At 39.4% G+C, this 22148-nt stretch overlaps 1 non-coding gene across 1 annotated transcript; it reads right to left on the bottom strand.

Annotated features, from left to right (window-relative positions):
* Positions 1–228: 228 nt before the first annotated feature.
* trnag-gcc (transfer RNA glycine (anticodon GCC)) lies at positions 229–299 on the bottom strand. The gene has a single exon. It is a non-coding gene; the product is annotated as a tRNA-Gly (tRNA).
* Between the last annotated feature and the right edge of the window lie 21849 nt (positions 300–22148).

Here is a 22148-nt window from a genome sequence, read left to right as displayed (position 1 = left end):
ATAATTGGTAATCCTTTAGTATGAAGGGAACAGTGATGGAATCTTGAACAGAAACCTGCTTTCTCTCTCTCCACTATTCCCATTAGTGGTCGCCACTGCGGATCATCCGAACTGCATATTTTGATTTGGCATATGTTTTACGCCGGATGCCCTTCCATTTATCCGGGCTTGGGACCAGCACTGGGACCGGACTGGCACTGCCTTGCGCATTCTCAGTGGCTGGGTTGGAGCATTGGCCGGGAAACGAACCCGGGCCTCTAGCGTGGCAGGCGAGAGCTCTACCACTGAGCCACCAATGCTGCCTTGAACACATTGTAATTTGACTGTACACTGTATGCAGTTAAAGTGTTCTGTAGTTAAAGTTGTAATATTGTACCAGATGCATTTAAACCATTATAAGCTGCTCTATGCAACTTCAGAAACAAATAAATACTTTAAGCTGGATTTAAAGGCTTACGCCGACATGACAAACAATATTTAGGGCAACATTTCAAAGAACTGATTAGCATTAAACACCCACACACTGCCTGTGTCATGCAGGTCAGCAAAAATATGTGAGCATTGAAAATACCATATCTAGCACTGCACTGTATCATTATGTAATTGTTCGATTTAGTACTAATATTATTGCCAACATTAAGTAATTTGTTTAAAAATGTATGTTTTATGGATGGCAATTAATCACATTCTTTATATGCTATTTTATATTTTCCAAGCCCTATATCTGTCCTCTTTCCAACTCACACTATGGATACTCATAACCAGTAAGTGTGACAGTACCTCATTTGGGGGGAGAATCACCATGCAACTGCTGCACCAGATGTAATTTTTTTTTTCCAAGGTGCCAGAAGCTGCATCCTCAAAGTGCAAGACTGCTAACTTACTCACAGATCCAGGCCTTGTGGCACTTCCTCTGCTTTCTAGGTGCCTGTGGAGAACAGCAAATTGGCTATTAATTATTTATCTCATATTAACATAAAAATGCAATATGATAAACATCACGTTAAAATGTGATATTTTAATGCAATAATGTGATAATCTGTTCTCATAACAACATGATCTTTATATGTTTTCATATGATATTTTCATGTAATAATGTGATCTTTTAATTATTTTGTATTAATGTAATGATTATCACACTATCCATCCATCCATCCATCCATTATCTATACCCGCTTATCCTGGGCAGGGTCGCGGGGGTGCTGGAGCCTATCCCAGCTTGCATTGGGTTAGAATTCACCCTGGACAGGCCACCAATCTATCGCAGGACACACACACCATTTACTCACCATTCACTCACACACTTATACCTATGGGCAATTTAGAGTCTCCAATTAGCCTAGTCGCATGTCTTTGGACTGTAAGATGAAACCGGAGTACCGGGAGGTAACCCACACAAACACAGAGAGAACATGCAAACTCCACATAGAAAGGGCCAGACCGGATTCGAACCCAGGACTTTCTTGCTGTTAGGCGACAGTGTTATTATCACTCTGTATGTAATCTATTTATTTATTTATTTTTATTTTTTGCAGTAGCAGCAATGCGCTTCTGTACATTGATTATTCTAGTATAATAATTATGCACAATTATAAACATAATTAGGCTATGATGTTCTCATTTGCAAACAATATTGCACCTGCCTATGAAGTTCATATTAATGTTAGCTGGTGAAGTTCTTATTCCATTTAATTGACAAATCTCCAATAGCTAAAGCAACCTAGGAAAGGATGAAATATCTCTGTGGTTGAACTATGCTAATAATTCCTACTTGTCTTCATGACACCTTGATGTCCTGCCCATTTGATCTTTGCCTTGGTCATGAGAAGTGGGCTACACCATTAGCCAACTTTGAAGTGAAATGCTCACACTTGGATTCATCCCACATTGTGTTACTTTCTCACTATAGGTTTATTGAAATTCTGATTAAATGAAGTGATTATGCTGTATTAAAGAATGCAGTGTTAATTGATGAGGAAATTACAAAATATACTATTTGAAAAGAAAACTATGAGTCATCCTTTTTTGTATTTTCTGAATCAGTAAAGTAGTCCGCTTGATAGAAAGTCATCAAACATCTCTTTTAGTAATTAAATATTTGTTGCTACATACCTTCAAAAATTCACACACACTCTCTCTTTCACATACACACACACATATGCGCACATATGCACACACACACGCAGACAGGCATGTGCTGAATAGATGTTCCTGTAGTACTGTTTGATTATTAAAATGATAACCCATGGCCGGTGTTTGTGAATCTAAAGATTAATGGTCATTTTTAAAACATGAAACATACATACACACACAACAGCCCTGTTTTTTTATAAATACCAATGTAATCTACTTGCATTTCTCCAGGCAGTCATTCAAAGTGTGTTTATCACACTGGATCATTCCTACGCTTATGTGAATAAACCCATGGATATTCTTCATTCTCTGTCACGGAATCTGCACATAGCTCCCTGTGTTCTGGAATTAGCTCCAAGATGGATGTCATCTCTCCCTCCTATGCCTTTTGAAACCCTAAACATTCTTCATGTCACCGCAAGTTTGACAAATAACCATGCCCCCCCTCTCCCTGAGCCTGTCTGTCATCGAAATTGTGATGGAAACAAGACAGATGTGTTGAGACAAAAATCAGTCTGCCCTTCTCCCCAAAGCTCTGGGTTTGGTAAAGCCCCACAACTTTGAGAATGGTTTATGTACATATCCCCAAAATATAATTATGGTATTTGAAAACATATTAAACAATATAAGAGAGCATATATTATGTTTGTATGTATTTCGCTGTGCTAATTGAGATTAGACTTGTTCTCCTCAGTGTTAAAAGAAAATGGTCAAACGCAGTTGTTCCAACTTTAGCCAGACTCGGTTTCATCAACACAGTATTCATTTTTTGGCTAGCTGTTCAGTTGATGCGATGCATCCATTTTGTTTCCGTTGACAGCCCCACGTAATGGTGTGTGGAAACAGACAGCTGTCACAAGAAGAAGGCAGAAGCATAAGGTTAACTGCAGCAATTAAAGCAAGTTTATTGAGAACTGAGCAACAGAGTTGTAGACAGTGGAGGCATCTTGTCAAGCAAGTAAAGTCCAGCTTTATTTGAATGTAAACTGAAAGCTTTAAAAAAACCTATGTTTGAATCTCATGATTTATTCAACCTGTAAAAAGTGTTTACCAGTATATGCATCCATCCATAGCTCCAAATGTGGTCAGGAAGTTACAGTACAGGGAGATGCCTAAGGGAGGACTATGTGACAGCATGTCAAGCCCAGGCACTGACTCCAGTCAGCAGGGACAGTTTTTCTATCGCTAATTGTTACTCTCCAGACTTGTCGGGTTGAAAGTTGCACCAGTGTTTGTGGTATCCTCACCGTCCTGCATCGTTGTGCTGTCCATGCGCTACACGATAACGCTGTTGACAGCCTTTTTAAAATAACCTAATTATGCATGCATGCACATTATATCAATTTAGGTTTGATTCACAATAATCAGTTGCTCTATTTTTCCAAGCAAATCCTTTTCAACATTTTAACATACTCAAAGTCAAGACGGGACATCTGGCAGTTGGAGAGGAGCTATAATTGTACATCAGTTCCATACATTGAAACTTTCAGCCTGACAAATCGTTTACTGCTACTCCCTCAGTGTTTGAGAAAGACGATGGGATTTCATCTGATTGGATGACCTTCTTCAGCCTGGTCCAATCACATTCACAGTCACCAATTAGATTTTTCTTACCAAGTGCCTTCAAAAGTTGGTTGTTTACATCGGTATGCAGTCAGTGGTACCACTCAAAATCTTGGCAAATACCATTTCAGTTATGTTAAGTTGTTTCTATACAACCTGATTTCAGTATGTCCCGTTGTCCTTATCTTGAAAGTCCAATACTATCTCAAGCTTGACATACAGATTACTGGGATCCAATTTTGCTTCAGCTTTGCTTAAAAATACATTTCTGGTATCAGAGAAGTCAGTTGCTTGAAATACCAGCTGGGTATAAGCAAAACATTGCTGGCTGCTGTTGAGATACATGATTCTTATAAATCTGTCCCAAAATGCTGACTCTTTTAATAAGTACCCTGATATTTAACCACTATAAATTCTCATCATTATACTTTTATTTGTGGTCAGATGAAAACAGTTATGTGCATACATGCTTCTATCACCATTAGTGAGGAATACATCCATGTAATATGGAATTACTGAATATTATGGTAGTACCATTGTATTACTTAATTTACTGTACATAAATGGCTTGTTATTTTTTTTTGTTTGTTTTGTTTTATTTTTTTTTTATGTAACACAAATGTTGATTGTAGCATGTCCACATGAAAATAGACGAGCAGCATACTGCAGTAGACATTCTGAATTATATCTCTGCCTGAAGATGACAGCGAGATTTGACTCATTTCCCTGCGGGTGTAATTTCATGGATCTCAGCTAACGACCGCCACAGAGAGCGTCCGCAATTTCACAATGCTTGTTGTAAGGGAAGAACAGGAAAATCCCTGCACTGATGTGGGTCACTGGAAATGGCAAGCACAGATGTGCATGAGGCAATGTTGCAAGAAACCAGTATAACATGTTACCGTCAACAAAATATGCCCCCACACATAATTCCCACCAATTTCCTGACCAGATGTTCAGAGGTTATGCCGATTCCCTCTGAGAGTTAAGCCAGGAACGTATCTGGCATTTCACTGGCATGCCAACCATTCGAGAGCATCTCATCATCGGATTCTAAAAGAAATGTTTGATCGGTAGACTGGGGAATATTAGAAGATGTGAACCAGAGGAAAAAGAATTTACCTAAGAGATTAAGGATTTAAAACTACTGTGAGCAAAAGAAATGAGAAATGGAAATCAGGCTTTTTTTTCCAATTAATAAGCCTCATTTGAGCAGATTCAAATCAAGCTATCTTCCTAAATTGTAGAGTTCCGCATATCACGTACCGGCACCATGCAGGGTAGGGATCACATTACAGGTTCTGAATTCATCAATTGGCCAATAAAAAAAAAACGTAGCTCTTCGGCAGGGAAGGGAGGTGGAAAACTCAGAGGCACTCTCTGTCTCATCACTCCTGTGGTCCCAGACCTCAGAAGGGCAGCCACAAACACACTAGAGAAAAAAATGTATTCTGTTTAGTAATGCTGCTGTTCCATTGAAATAAGTAAATACACACACATTGTTTGTTTCATGCTTTCAAATCCTTTTAAAAATGTATTTCTCTATCAGCATAAAGCAGGAGTATATTTGTGTGCCACTTGCATAACCTGTAATAGCCACATACTACAAATATCTATTGTGCTATTTAATGATTTATCAACCAGATAGATCGATGGCAGCATGACCTTAGGTTTGTAAATACAGATAAAATGTTCATTTAGAAAAAATCCAATAATAAAACTCATGTCCTACTTTTTCATTCAAATCGACTTCCGTGGCTACTTAATACTTAAATGTAACACTTTGTATGCTGAGCATTGCCCATGCATCTATTAACAGAACTTTTTAAACAAGTGCGTTTGAACATAAAACTTAGGACAGTTCCTTATAATTGGATGTGGCAATCACAGATGTTTGTGGCTGTGTTATATTAAGCGATGAACTTGCATGAACCTCCCATGAATTTCACACTTCAAATGATCCAATGAAGTCCCTGAGCAGCGAGCATTAAGAGCATATTGTAGCTCTAAAATCTACCCACCCCCTACTCCCATTATCTATGCCATTTGCCAGCTATTTTTAGGACAATTGCTAAAATGAAAAGATCAATCGGTCCATACAATGCTATGTTATCAGAAGCCATATGAAGCAGCCAACAGCTCCAGGGCTCAAAATGGTGGCCCTGTTCCAGCTGTGGCAATTTCCCCTGATCTCGAAATGTCAGCTGTTAAAACAGACAGCTTGAGGACTTGTATGTGTGTAGTAACCATACACATACAAGTCCTCAAGCAATACTCTTGTCTGTTTAAATAGCTGACATATACTAGAGTTCATGTAGAACCTGTAAAGAACACAAACTTGTTTCTATGGCATCATTTATTCAGATTTCTAACTAGAATGTTGTTTTATTATTATTATTATTATTATTATTATTATTATTATTATTATTATTATTATTATTATTATTATTACTTGCCATACTTGAATTACAGTTCATTCTAGTTAGGCCTGCCACAAAGATATTGAAATGGGCAGCTCTGTATAGCTACTTAATGCTTTTTCAGCCATTGTATGCAAAGGTCTGTTTGGTCTCAAAGAGAATTTAGACCCTGGAAGTAATTAAAGAAGTTCCCAACATTTATTTTACTTTCTTATTGAAATGAATGGGAAAAGTGTTGTAACTCTGAAGGAAAATAAAAACCTTACATATCATATTTTTATTGTCATTGTGTATTCACAATGTTTCATATTAAGAGTAGAGTGCAAACAGTCCATTTTCAGTTTGCGGGGTTCTTTTGCAAGTGCATTTTTGATAGAAGTGACATTGAGATCAGAATCAGAGATATATGGGCTTATATTTCTTACTGCTGGACAGAAGTACAAGCTGAATTATTCATTTCCCCTTAAATGCCAGGGGTATCGCCTCTCGCTTGTAATGTAGGGTGTAGTTGTCTATTGTGGTGAAATGCATGCACAGGTAGCATACTGTACAACTGCACCCGTCAAAGTGATAAAACACTTTCCGCATGTAAGGTTTGAACAACATAAATTGAGAGCAGTACTGAGGAAGTCAACGTGAAGGGTATCTTAAATAGCTAGCCGTACAGCTTGCTAGTCCTGTAACAAACCATTGACTTTCTCAATCAAAAGGTAATCTGTGAAGTAATGGAATAATTTAAATCCAGTGATTATGGCTGGAGCACACTTGGAAAGGACATTATTCAGCTGGTCAATTTCGCTCATTGGGATTTCTGTTCAACCCTTTCTTGGAGCATAGATTTAAACCATAATGTGGGCAGGTACAACAACACCACAGTGAAAATATTTACTGAAATGTAGGTAGGTTTGGCCCATGGCACTTCCTGTCATTTTAAATATTATCTTTCTGTTACTTGCATGGATTTTGTTTCATTAGACAGCATTGCAGGGGGTATTCATATGCAGCATATGCAGTTAGCTAGCACCACTGTAGATGGATGATATATGGAGTGTATTCTGAATGGCAGTGATATACCCATCCGAGTATCACCCACTATTCTCAGAGTGCTTTCCTCTAGTCTATGCATGCATGACCTTTCCGTGTAGAAGGTGAGCACATGTTTTATTCTGTTTATTTAACCTTTATTTAGCTATGGGGGTGGCCCGAGAGCAAGTCTCTACCTCACGGTGACAACCTGGGAAAACAAAGAGGGTTGGGGAATTCAGGGGACTGCACCTCCAATAAACCATAAGGGAGGATGACGGGGTGGCCAGATTGACAAAGCTAGGATTGGAATTCGGCCAGGAATCTGGGGTTAACACCCCCATTCTTTCAATGAGCGCCTTTGGAGTTTTAATGACTGTAGTGAGTCAGGACCTCAATTTAATGTCTTATCTGAAATACATTGCCGTGTACAGTGCCTGGCCTCACCATGCATTGAGGCTGTTTATTTTATTTAGCCCACATGGAAGATAACATCAGTGCTACCTCTGTTCTTATTTTTTCCTGTATGCTTCCCATCCACATACAAACAAAACACAAATGCATTCATCCACATTTTAAGCGATAGTATGAGCATCATAGCGCATTGATTCATTGAATATCTCTGACAGGGCGGGGTGGGTGATGGTTGTTTCCAATGCCTGCCAATGCTGTTTGAAACAATGTACACGGTCGCTTTAAAGCCCCTTATGTCGACGGCAGCTCAGTTTGCCCTCATTGTTAACATGTGATGACACGTTCTTTTAACTGCGCACAATGGCTGCAGTGCGGGAGTCTGTGATTCGCTGAAGAGGGCGAGATAGTCTCCGGTGGGGACCACGAGGACTTTAGAGAAGATGGAAATAGTGTAAGGGATAGGATGAATCAATATACCGCTCTCTCGTTCCCCAGTCGGTTCCTATTGTTGATCTCTTCCGAACGCGCACAAAGGGGCCGGATGGGCTCGAGTGAAAAATAGCTGGCAGCCCACATCACAAGCAAAGTCTCCCCGAGATAATTCTGTGAAGTGGCTGCTTAAGTCACGCCGAGATTGAAAGCATTAGCATCTCAGACTGTAACGGCTTATGACGCAGGCTTCATTTCAAGAGGGGTCTGCAGATATGTCTGCGACCGAGTTTTAAATATTTAGCCGCCCACCTGCCCCACGAACTCAAGCGGGCGCCTTCGCCGATGACCAGATGGCGGGTCACCGGGGGCCACGGGGGCGACGGAGCACAAAGGGTGGGGTGTTTTTTGCGCTGACGGTCTCTTCTGTGACTTCGCGCACGCCGCAGAAGGTTCATCAGATTGATGCGCTCCGGAATCCAGGCTGCGCCTTCCCCTGAGATGCCGAGTGGTGGGATCACAGCTGGCAGAGAGCTCTAGAGGCCTGCTAGGCAGAAGTTGACTAGGTCTGCACTTTTCTCCTCGAGTCCCAGAGCGTGGCAGCCCTTCCACTGAGTGGCTTTCAGCAGAGAAATGACACCGGTGCACTTTGTAAAGGTAATATTTACATGTTTTTGATATAAATGTGGCATTTCTCCACAATAAACTTTGGAGAGAAAAGTTGAAAGATCGGGTGAAGACGTGCCACACACACACAAGCATACACAAACACACACACACACACACACACACACGTGCGCACACCCACACGCACACACAAACACAAACACAGTTACATTTAAATATGTAGAGGGGCGACGTAGCTCAGGACATAAGAACGGTTGTCTGGCAGTCGGAGGGTTGCCGGTTCGATCCCCGCCCTGGGCGTGTCAAAGTGTCCCTGAGCAAGACACCTAACCCCTAACTGCTCTGGTGAGTGAGAGGCATCAATTGTAAAGCACTTTGGATAAAAGCACTATATAAATGCAGTCCATTTACCATTTACCAATATAAAGTGCCTCAAGGCAATAAATGTACCGCAGTCTTAACATATTGATGTTTACTTCGATTAACGTCTGGATTAGAAGTTTGGCAAATGTTAAGGCACACACCAAGCCATCAAGAATTAGTCGTGACCACAGAGCACTGGTGTTCAGCCGCTTAAATGAGTTTCCATGTGGGCTCAAGCCACAGACTTCTCAGTGTGCAGGGGCTTTGTAAAAGATTTAGCAGAAAGCCTGATTAATTATGCATCAAAGTAATTGTTCATCAGAGAAAAGTGCTGCATACATTTGTTCAGACCCAAACATGGACAGAACAGACCTCAACCATGCGATGTTAGCAAATTCCCTGTACGTACAGCATTAAATTTATCTCAAAGAGGAGAAGTTAGAACTAACACATGGATTTTACATGTTCCAAGGTGCTAATAATTGCACCATCGATACTCACACTAGGCTCTCTATGCTGAAAAGTTGTGAACTTCTACAAAATGAACTACTACTGTAGAAAATGTACTTTTGGACAGGTCGTTCACTGACTTATTATACTGACCTCTTTGTAATCCTATTGGAAGGTGTCTTTTCTAATGAATAACATCCTTGTCGTGCCTTTCAAGTCAAATGCTAAGGAACTTATTTGAGCCCTACTAATAGCTGATGTAGAATTTATGACAATAATCAAATGACAACTTCTAATGAACAAAACATGGGATTGCTCTGATTCTCTTGAACAGTGTACCAGTGATATTTTTCACGAGGCTATCATGAGGATGTTGTTGCTGACTCCCTGTCGCAATAAGCATATTAAGAAATCACCAGTCCAGACCTGAAACTGAACATGCTAGCTTTGAATTTATGTTTCTTCAGCTCTCTTGGCAAAACAGTAACATTTAATGAATACAAACAAGATGTAAATGATTTTAATAATAATGTACTAATAGTCCAGCTAGTCATTGCACAGTGATACACCATTGATAAACATTTTGGTGACCTCAAGGCTAGAGTGAGCTTCAGTGCTATTTTTCCATTGCACCTTCTGTATGTCAGTACTGTGTCTGTTCATTTTTGAACCTATTTTTCTATTTGGTTATGTACAAAATTAGCTAACTATACTGTCTGAAATGTTATTTCATCCTAATATAAAATGTTTTGATCATTTGGATGCCGTGGATATAACTCAAAAAGTCTGTCATTGCAATCTAATGGCACATCTGTGGCTGTACTAGGGAGAGATGTTATTGCAGAATACTGGATTGCAATTTGCATATTATTCAAGATGATAGCTTTTCCTCACAGAAAAAAAAACCTTGCTTATGGAAAATAGCTCATGTCCAATCCAAAGCATTATCTTTATTAATGCTATAGCAGCAGCTGATTTCTTAGCAGGAATAATTTCACCATTGCCTATTGCTTATGTTCTTTTTTTATTAGAGGACCAAGCACTAAAGGTGCACATTTGTTCTGGTTTTTATTATGGGTTGTCTGAAAAATTCTCTCTCAGATCTATGTCTTAAACTGCAATTGACTGGCTTTGTAATGTCTTGCTTGCATAAAAAAAAAATCTTGATACAAATTTGCACTGGATAAAAGCATGACAGCTTTGCCTCCTTTTACAAAAAACCAAAATCAGATTTTTTTTTTCAATTCAGTTGAGGAAGCAGGAAGTATCACCGGTGTTAATTAAAGAACAGTAGCAGAACGGGATGTCAGCATCTTCCAACCGTGTTTATTGGTCCTCAGATTTAAACAGTTATGGGCTTTTTATACCCGTTAAACGTAAAGGTGTTTTCAAGTTCAAAATGCTTGTATTCGTTAAATGACTGATGACGGTTGGGCGCTCTGCCGCTAATTCTTCCGTAAGCGTCCTGAGGGTGCCCTTTAGCGCCGTTCCATTACTCACGAGCGAGTCAGCGCGCAGGCTGCAGTGGGCCGGGGCTGCAGATGGGCAGACCAGTATGTGTCCTGGCGGCTGCCATTTAAAAAACTGAGCATCTGCCTCAGCGCGGATCCATGCAATAACCGATACAAAAGGGCAACCTTGAGGATCAAAGCGACGAACGGGACGCCGCGCGGACGCGAAGGGGGCTCCCCGCAGCATGCCGGTTTGATTTTTTCCAGCGACGCTATCTGTCTGTTAAATGCATCAGGAGGAAGTCGATAGCGAAGCATGGGGTCCCGGGTACGTTCTGTTCCAAGTTTACACAGAGCCGTTTCACGAGGGCTATTGAGAGAGTTTCCGCCCTCCCCCCCTCTATTTCCCTCCAATTTGCATCAGCAAGACAATTTATTCAAAGGTCATTGAAATACAATGTATTACCCCACACGTCATTGTGATGAAAACATGTCGGGTTTTTTCATTAAGTCACTGTATGCAGAATAATATACTGAAATTTAATTTAAAACATTTTTGTCTTTCAATGTGTCCTATAAAATAAATAAATAAATAAACACATTAATGTATTATTTTTACTTTTTTAGGTATTACATGGAGTAATTACCCTGCGTAACACGAAAAAGGCTTCAGTTCATTCAATGCAAAATTCTGGGCATTATAGTGTTATACTATAGTGGTACACTGTTACTTGGGTTGCGATGTCACACAGTTACAATCTCCTGAAATATATTGTTTCATTTTGCCTAAAAATATTTCCCATTAAAATGTCTATATTTTCAAGTAAACTGTGTAAATCGTTCTGCATAAATGAGCTATATTCATTTAATGATCATAAGCAGAGAAAATATTTTTTTCACTGAATTTCTCAAGGCCCATTACAATCGAAAGTGCAGCGCAGAAACAGCCCTAAAGGTCTGTTTGAACAGTTACATCTGATCAGAGCTATTTTCCTGCCACTTGAGGACAGAATGCTTCTGCTTTAGAATTCCTTTTTTTATTTTCGCTAGATGTTTGCAAATGGAAAGGGTAGCCGAGGCTTTGAAGATCTTTCACGGAGAGCTATTCCACGGCCCCGAGAGAGAGGAGCAGAGAACGCCGCTCTGATTCCCCGTTACACTTCATTTAAGTCTTTGAATGCATTCAATGGATATGTAATTGTTCAATAGGTGATGCATAATGGGGTCGCTTAGAAATAAAATACAGACAATGGTAATGTAATATACCTGTGCACGTCTGTGGGTGGTTGGGTGGATGTGTCTGTGTGTGGGTGTTTTCTCTTGTATTAAGTTACATATTTAAAATATCCCCCTCCCCTCTTTTATTATTGATTTGTAAGCTGATCATTTCAACCAAAGTCTGAATCCCGAACAAAGTAGTGCATGGAAAACAGATGCACGATGTTTGTTGATCTGATAATTTAATATGTTTCCTTTCCAGATATATCTGTCCAAAAATGTCGGGGGTCCTCATTACAACAGGGATTTTGCTGTGATTTGTGAAAGTGTTGTTTATACTTTTGCGAATTAGCATTATTTAAACTTGCAAATCTCCATTGTTTGAAGTAGATAACTGAGATTGTTTAAACTGGAGAACTAACATTGTTTAAACCAGACAGCCTATGACAACAGTTTCGCATCTGCAAAGTGAATTCTACAAATCCATAATCATTCTGTGTGCAACTCCAGCCAAGTAAAATTTTTCAGCAATATTTTGAAATGAAGCAGAAAGTTGTTTATCCTTTGCAGTTCAGGAGTATTAGACTCAGTTTTAGGGGGCATTAGAACACAAGTGCACACCCAGGCTGAAGACATTCCCTTGAGCTGTAAATAAAACGGATGAAAATATGAAATAACCCAAAATGCATCTGAGAAAAACAACAGTTAATCTGTGTGGACACAGAGGGAAGCCCAGCTGCTTGGCACTAAAGAAAAGACCAACATGGCCTCTGCCTCCTGTAAACACGCACCGATTGACAATGATTGGGGATGAAATGAAGATATAGTGGGGAAAAAAGAGCCCGGCTTTTGCGGTTCATCTGGTCTAAAACACCACGCATCGCGCTGAGCGAGCTATCGATCGGCGGGTTTCTGGTTCACACTGTGGTCACGACGAGTCACCATTGAGTCCCCACGGGGGTGGGGGTGGGGGGGGTGGGGGTGGAACCGGCGCACATCAACACCTCCACTCGCTATCGCCCCGAGGAAATTAAAAAGAGAATTCCGCAACGCACACACACCGCACTGTAATTCTGACTCGATACAATTTAGCTCACGTATTTCACAGGAGTTTGTAACTGAATGAACAGAACTGTACTCCGCTAACATAAATCACCCAGTTAACCTGAGATAAGTCATTTATGATGGCATGATTTTCACTGGTGTTTCCATTACCAGAATTATGTAATGCAATCAGTTTTGGGGTGAGTCCAAAGGTTGGTTTGAAAAATGACTGGCATAATTCCTACCCCTGGCAGAATAGATATAGTCAAGTGACATTATTTAAATCTAATCCAGCTGGGCAATTTCAGGGAATGGAAGAAGGTGCCAAGTTAACAGAGGAGACAGTGTAGAATTGGCAATAACGGGGGGTCCACTATGGTTTTGCACCCTTCGGGATTGAGAGCAGTTAAATACAGAAAAGGAGGCACAAAATGCAGGGCATAATTGCAGCTGCCAAACCTACTCCCCAAAGTTAAAGATCAATTACCCAATAAATAGGTTTCTATGTTTTTCATTTACCGTGGTTAGATTTCCCTGCCAAGGAACCAAACAACCCTAGTTGTGACAAATTAAGTTAGGAACCTTGATTCACCCCTCAGCAGTCTTTGCCCTTCTGACAATTCATTTCCTCCGACGACGCGGCGAAAAAGGTGAATAAAAACTATTTAAAGGGAAAAGCCTCCCGCTGTCGTTGGGCAGAGTGAGATATTTGCGGTGAGGCAGCAAACCGGAACGCTCCGCAACGCGTCGCTTCGGAACACGGCGTTCCTGGTTGTCTTTTCTTGCGCCAGCGTTGATGGGGGAGCCTGACGGGAGGTTGGGGGAAGGGGGGGGGGGGGGGGTTCCATATTCCTCCGATGAAGGGTCGGGCGTGGCCCGTGCGTAGGAGCGCTGAGTTACAGGGGAGCCGTCTCCCCGCCGAAGCCACGCCGCCGCTGCTCTTTAGCATGCTAAGTGATTGGATGCTCGCTGAACTGAGAATGAGAACAAGAAGCTTTGGGGAAATAAATGAGTTCAGGAGCGCGTGGCACATTTCTGCAAGGTCATCTGGAAGATCTGTTCGTGCCCGTGTGGAATTATTGCCAGTATTATTATTCCTAATAAGAATGTGTTATTCACGGAACGGGTAGCTTTTAATATTGTTGGTTTATAAATAACATTTGTCTTTAATTATTTCTTTCTAATCGTGATGTTATTCAATTTTTGTTGCTGGAAGCACACGCATTGTCCTCTCAGTAAATGAGATGCGTTTTGAGTTGCCAGTCTCTGTTATTGCCTAGAATGACATGTCATAAGCGATACTGAGGAGCAATATCTCTTGAGATTTATTTCAGCCGCAGAAGGTATATAAGGGAAAACCAAGCTTGGTTGCAATAAGTATCTCTGTGCACGTTGACATTTTTTCCACCCTGACCCGCCTACCCTCCTACCCCAACCCCCTATTCCAGCCCCCCATGTGGATGTACATTGGTATCTACAAAAATATCTAAATCAGGGTCAAACAATGAAATGTATCAAACCATGTGCTTCATATTAATTACACAGATTTTCATCATTTTCAATAGCAAAAATAACTTATTTTGATTATGATATGGTTATTATCATTATTATTATTATTAGTAGTAGTAGTAGTAGTAGGAGTAGTAACAGCAATAGCAACAGCTGCAGCAATAAATAATAATAATAATAATAATAGTGTTATTATTACTTGTTTTATAGGATTTGTTTGCTTTGAATACATCAATATCCAGAGCAATGTAATTTGCATCATTAGCATATGGAACTCATTAAGCACTAAATTATGTTTCAAAGAGAAGCTTTAGCAGGGAACAACTTATTCTGTGTTTTGAGATTTTCTTCACAGCTTGTTTTGCTTCCTACGCATATAACCTAAAGCAAAGCTGATTGTATCATGGCTTAGTTGACTTTTTCAACTTTCTGGCAACTCTGCTTTAGTTACAAGAAATTTGCATTAATTAGGCAGGCTCTGTGATTCAACAGAGTTGCAAAAAATGTGCTGCAGGATGAATTAATTTGAATGAATTTCGGAGCTGACAGTAAATAGCAAACAACATGCAGCAGCCGAAGGTGCCAGGCTTGGGCAGAGATGCAGAAGACATCATATTAACGATGCCAACGGCCTTCCATTGTGGGGGACCTGCAGCAAAGAAATGTGTCACTGACAATTGCTTTGTGGCTTCAGAGAATTATTTGTGTGTGTGTGTGTGTGTGTGTGTGCGCATGTCTATGTGTGAGTAAGTGTGCGTGCATTTGTGCATTACCAAATGACTCCTCCAAGATTATTTGGTCAGATATGCTGGCCATGTTTAAAGTGGACACTGGTCGGATTGAGTTGAAAATGGCACCTGACGTAACACACAACTTTAGCTTGAATATGATGCAATTCTTATTGCATATACAATACAATAAGTATTGTATATATTGAAAGTGAATGCAATGTAAGTACTTCAGATATGCACATTTAAAACATTTTTTCTGAATGACTTCAGTGATTGAGGCATTGTTTTGACAGTTGAAAGAGTATATGATTTTCTCATGCAACGATAAACACAAAAATGTTGCTTTAACATTTGTTAAATTGCTTACACATTGAAATACAGCTGTGTTAAATATTATAACCTATGTGAAACACATTTCTTTGTTCTATTCTGCATGATGCTCGTGCAGCCAACCAACATTCAATTATTTATGTGCCTCCTGGCTGTACGGGAGTCTACCTTCCAGCAACAAATTGCATACGGATGAAACAATTAGCCACCTGACAGGATGCTGAAGAACTTAACTAAGCATTGTACATCTTGGTAGAAAGAAGCTGCATAGCTCTTCTTGGAAATAAATTTAATCAACAAACACATTAACTGGGCACAGATAATGCACCTGTCAATGCTACCCTGGTATTATCATTTATTATACATCTTCTGCTTTAATGTATTTTTTATATTCAGTTATGGTTGTGCAGGCCGAAGACATTTGACTCAGAGCTTTTCTTGGAGTAGTTTCATGTAACTCTTACCTGAGCTCAGGTCAGGGACGGAAGGTCAGGAGAATTATACAAAACTATAATTCTATGTTGAAACTTTTTGCCCCATATATTTTCAGTTCTGCTTGCATCAGGTATTCTGTTCAAAATTATTTTTTTCTTTGAAAATGGCCATATCGCTATAGATCAACAAGTTAATTAAAGAAGAACTGCTAACTGGTGCATTATTTTTCATGATGTACTAATTAACTTTTTAAAACTCATTTTTACCCAGTTCAATGACATTATTACACTTTTTTCCCTTCCCAATTTAGAATAATTGACTGTGCTACTTCAGATACTACTGTGCTACGTGCATTACTCCAGCATACTCTTCTGTGAGCCACCCACCATTGTACAGACCACAGACCACACAGTACTACAGGAGAAAGAGTGTTGGCAGAGAGGTAATTACTGGCCTGATGGTAGCTGGGAGAACTTGCCACACTACTGGGAAGTACTAGCAAAGTGGTAACTGGAGGAAACGTGGATGAACTCCATGCTACCTCTGGTGGGATCAGGTGTGATTGTGACCTGGCATTACTGCAATTTTCTCTTTGTCAGCTACTTGCTGTCTGAGGTTTGAGTCTGTGACTAATAGACCAAACCTGCATTTATGGCTGGGGCCTACATGACTGAGCCACTCAGGGGTCACAGTAAAAGTTGCATGAGGAGGCACAGGTTGAAATAACAAGCCAAAAAAGGTGGATAAATGCTAGTGACAGTTAAGCATGGTAGATGACAATAGTTAACAATGGCAAACCTTCAAGGATAATAATGCATCCTGTGCCAAGAGGTTAGAGACAGTGGCTCTATTTTGTATTTAAGGCTCATATACCACAAAAAATGTGTTTTCAATTTTATGCTATTTTATATGTGTTCAGATAATTGCAAAAGTATTGGGACAGTGAGAATAACTTGTTTTGCTGTTTTAGCCTTGTTCTCCACCACATTGGATTTGAAATAAAACAATGAATATGGGGTTAAAGTGCAGACTGTCAGGTTTAATGTGAGTGTAAATACATCCACATCGGATGATTTGTGTAGGAATTGCAGCCCTTTTTATATATAATCCCCCATTTTAGGGGAGCAAATGCAATTGGACAATTGGCTGCTCAGCTGTTTCTTGGCCAGCTGTGTGTCTTCGCATCATTAGTTCATGCACAAGAAAGCTGACAAAAGGTCTTGAGTTAGTTCTAGGAGTTGAATTTGCCATTTGTTGCTGTTGTCTCTCAACATGAGAACTAAATAAGTGCCAATAATGCCAGCAAAGCAGGCCATAATGAGGCTGAAATATCAGAATGCATCGATCAGAGGCATAGCCAAAGTTTGTACCATTGTTTGAACACCCACCTGCTTTCTTCCCCTGTCTAAGTACAATACATCTTCCTCTTATCATTTTTCACATAAATGCTTTCAGTCATGGAGGCTTTAGTGCTCCTCGTGCTCCCCAACGCAAACGAACACTGCTAAGATTTATGAAAATATGAAAACCACCCGAGAGAAAATGTAAACTCTTCAACACAGAGGGAAGCTTCATTATATTGGAAATTAATTAAATGAGTGTCTGTGAACAGAGCACAATAAATGTGTGTGTGTGCGTGCGCATGTGCGTGCATGTGTGCATGCATGCATGCGTGTGTGTGTGCGTGTGTGTGTGTGTGTGTATGCATGTGTGGAATCTCAAATCTACATATTTGTCACCTATACTGTAATGTTTTCTGTGAGCAGGAGGCAATAGAGAATAACTGATCAAGGACCAATGTAAAACCATCAAAACTTTTACAGCAATCATAATCATAAAACTTGGTATTTTATCATAGCAGAAACCTATGATTAATTATGTCATATGGTAATCGGGCCATTTCGCTATGGACTGGTTTATGATCATTTTAGAGCACACTGCCTATAGTGGTAAAATGAAATGAATAATTGTATGTCAGGTACTCAAAGGCATTAGCACAAAGATGCTTGGCTTGATAATCCCATGCTTAATCCACAGTGTATGAAAGTGATATTGTTGTGCTTGTTCTGGATTTAAGTAGAGTTTATAATACGGGGATTATTTCGGTTTTACTTCTGTGCTTTTCAGGATAAACTGTTACTTTGCCAATAAAACGCATGCACCGATACATTGTGCCGAAAATGTTTTATTTGAACTATAAACTGACCTATTTGAGTTATGTCGGAGTAATTCTGCATGCCTGCTAAGGCATTAACATGTACGATGTAAATGTCTGCATTTTTATGCTTTCAAGATTTGATTGATGCTGACCATATATATAAAACCTTTTTAAACACGCAGCCTATGAATGCACCATAAAGCAGAAACAACATGTTAACGCATGAAGGGGAGGGGACCATGAGAAGCCTCTTCCAGGTCAATCGTGTTCTCGTACCACTGAAGGACACCCGAGACATGCAGCTGGTCTGCAGCCTGGGCCAGGTCCGAACACAAAAGCACTGTTTTCATTATATACGATCCTGCATGAATAGCATGCAATGCTGAATCCTAGATTCTGCATCAGACGCATCTTGTATTTTCAAAACACCTCCTTTTTGCTTTTTTCCATTCCTGTTTTAAATGATCATTTTAGATAAAAATTAATTATAGAATTTATATTTGTGCCACTCAAAGTTAAAAATAATTGTATATTCTTTAATGTATTCATTGTTTCTCTGAAAAAATTGTATTAAGTCTATAATTGGTTACTATTTGGCCATTCTTCCTCCATCTACTGGACATAAGGCCTTACTAGGCTTTGTATTTCACAACATCATAGTTCTAGTTGTCCAAAGCATGGACATGCTTTAATGAAGGACAGTATTGCTATTATAAGATTCCCTTTGGGTGCCATTTCTAACTCTACCCCCACCTGCTTTCTTTCCTTTTCACCCAAAATCCCAACCTGCTGCCTGACTTCATTTAACATGGTTCGCCTGTGGTGTTGCTGTTAAGATCTTGTGTGGCAAAATGGTCTGCATTCGTGAACACAATCCATTTTGGCCAGTATGTTTTGAACTGAAATCTGTAATCTAAACAAGGTGGTTTATTTTTTCCATCACACACATTTCATTGAAGATGTCCAGCAATTTATCAAGTGAACACGATTCTAGCGCCATTTTCTAGTAATTGATTTTTTTTTACACTTTTTCACACAATGTCAGTCCTATCTAGTATCTATATAGTTTTTTTTTTTTTTTTCAATTTCTGAGAGTACCCAAGATGAATTGAATCTTATGGTTTAACAGTAACAGTAAAATATTTCATTTATTGACGACCTCATTTTTCAGCATTCTGCACAGTGTATGTTTGGGTTTGTCCAAAATATGAGAATGAATTGTTTTCTTTGATCCTCAGTCTGTAAAGGCTACTTGCCACATGATTAGACTGGGTATTATAGTGCCAGGTTCAATACTGTGCCGTGATTTTTCATTTTATCAACAATATTTAAAACTCTGCACTCACACATGGAGAATATTCATGGCAAAGATCTACAATGTGCAGATGTTTTATTTTACAGTAAATAATCTGTAAAAGTTTTCTTGGGTAGTGTTTTCTGCAGATTGTGCTGAAAGCTAACACAGTAGATGTAATGTTGTGATGTATGCTTTTATGTTAAGTGTACGTTAGTGATTAAAACTGATTTTTATTAATTTAATTATTGTTTAATCTCCCAAACACGATGAGCAGAAAGAAGCTGTGTGTTTACCTGCTGCTGGATTACTCAAATCATTGGCACACTTGTCAATCAAGGAAAATTAATGAAAACAGGGTGGCACCAATCAGATTAAAGGGAGGTTTTCCGCCCCATCTATTTTCAGCTCACCACCTGCCACTGATGTATACACATACACACACAACGTTGTATAATACCCTTTAAAAAGGTGGAGAATCTGCACTTTAACCAGATGTTAAAGTCCAGATTTCCACTTTAACTTTTGGTTAATGGGGGGAAATTGTGGAGTACAGAGCAAAATCAAGAAGAAATATGTGTTTGACCCAAACATTGTGGAGCTCACTATATTATATAATATATAAATATATATAAAACAAAACACTTGCTTCTGTGTAATCTTTTTATCTTTTTACTTTTAGATTTCATTATGAATATTTGGAACCAATGCAGTTTTGTGGATCGTCCAATTAGCATCAACACTAGCTGCATTTACTCTGCTGATCCTCAATGAAGGTCAAATAGCTTTGTGCTCTTCGAGTAAGGGTAAAAAGCACAAACACAGAATGAAGCCAAGGGAAATACAAAAATAAATCTGTTCAAAGCAGAGCACACGTTTATCTCAAATTATTACAAATGTGTTCTAAACCCTTTGGCCCAGATCTACTAACAAGGTTTGAGAGGTGCTTATATACATATGTGCCTATTTGTGTTTATATGCATAAATAGGCCCAGCTGTTTTTATAGTAAACATGAGAGAGGCGTGAGTTATTTTGCTCACTGCAAGTCAACATTTGTACATATAGTTACGTGACTGTGGGTGTTCTGACAAAAAGATTCAATGTTGGAGTGGATTGATGAAAATTATAACCTGTTTTTTCATGATTTGATGATGACTGCCTAAGTTTTACCCTGTATAAACCCTATATGAACTTTCAATCAGGTCAAATAAATATGAGAGAAATCATGTGTGAGAGAAAATTGAAAGGATTTTTCAGACCAGAATATGATGAGAAGTAAAACAATCTTACAAGGTGAAATTTATTTTTAAACACATCTGCTGTTATAAAAGTTTACTGACACCTCTGTATGCTATACAGTATTCCTGAGCTATGACACCCATTCATAATTTAGCCCCTCCACAAACTACCTGATAATTGTATTAATGAAGTATAGTTAGCCCAGTTTATTTTGCTGGTGCTCATGTAACTCATTGCACAAGTGGATGTTCTCTTGAATTTATCAGCTATGTAATGCTTCGCATCTAAGCCCCCTGTTTTGTCTCTGTCTACCTGTCTAATATACAAACTGTTGACTAAGGACTTGATCATGTTTTGTGCAGTTTTAAACTTCTAAGAACATGCCTCAGGGGTATCGGGGTAAGATGGAAGTTAGCCTTATTGCAGAAGGGGAGGTCTGAAGACTGCAATCGCACACACAGTATAGCAGCACTGGATGATGCCACTGGGAATCTGAGCAACGGAGAATTGTATTAGATTGAATATTAGATATTTCAGCAGATATGAAATGTCAAATGTCAGTCTCTTCAGCTAATACGTTGTAAAGGGAGGCGAACCATGACAAGCAAATTATGTCATGACAATTATAACTGGACAGAACATGTTATCAAGTACAAAATATGCTGATACTGATCAATTATCAGCCAAAGCAAACAGGAGGCCACAGCAGCCACTCTTGTAGCTGGATGGTTCAGCACATAGCAATGAAGAGATATGCTTACAGTCATCTGTCACATAACAGCATATTGGCAATTGCATCCAGCTTTCGAGTTTGAAAAGCGGCCAGGGCGATCATGTTCGCATGGATCAGAATGCATGAAGGTGTGACATGATTCATGAACAGGAGTTAATAATATTCACCCATCCACTAGTTCTGTTTTGACACACTACAGTAGGTACTTGATCAGTGTTGGCTGCAGGTGTGTGCTCATAGTGTGTATGATGAGAGCAATGTCAAGGTTGCCTTCTCGATAAAACATCTGCTATTACAGGCAACGCTAGGTCCAAGTTGCTACTGATTGACAATTTCCCAGAGGAGCACAGAGGGAAAAAAAGAAGTAGTATCCAGGCTATAATGCCGTAAATATTTTTAATATTATTTTTTTTTCCATGGGTGCAAAAACAGTTGATTTATGATTACATCACTGCCAACATGTGTCAAGCTTGCCAGCTCCTTTTGAAAACAGACACATCTAACATGCAACCATCAGACATTCTGCGTAACAGTGATGGTGATTCCTCCGTGAGCGTGTATTTCAGGGTGCATTCAGGGTGTG

Source organism: Anguilla rostrata, chromosome 6 (assembly GCF_018555375.3).
Source record: "Anguilla rostrata isolate EN2019 chromosome 6, ASM1855537v3, whole genome shotgun sequence".
Classification (NCBI taxonomy): Eukaryota; Metazoa; Chordata; class Actinopteri; order Anguilliformes; family Anguillidae; genus Anguilla; species Anguilla rostrata.
This window is presented reverse-complemented; position numbering and strand designations above follow the sequence as displayed.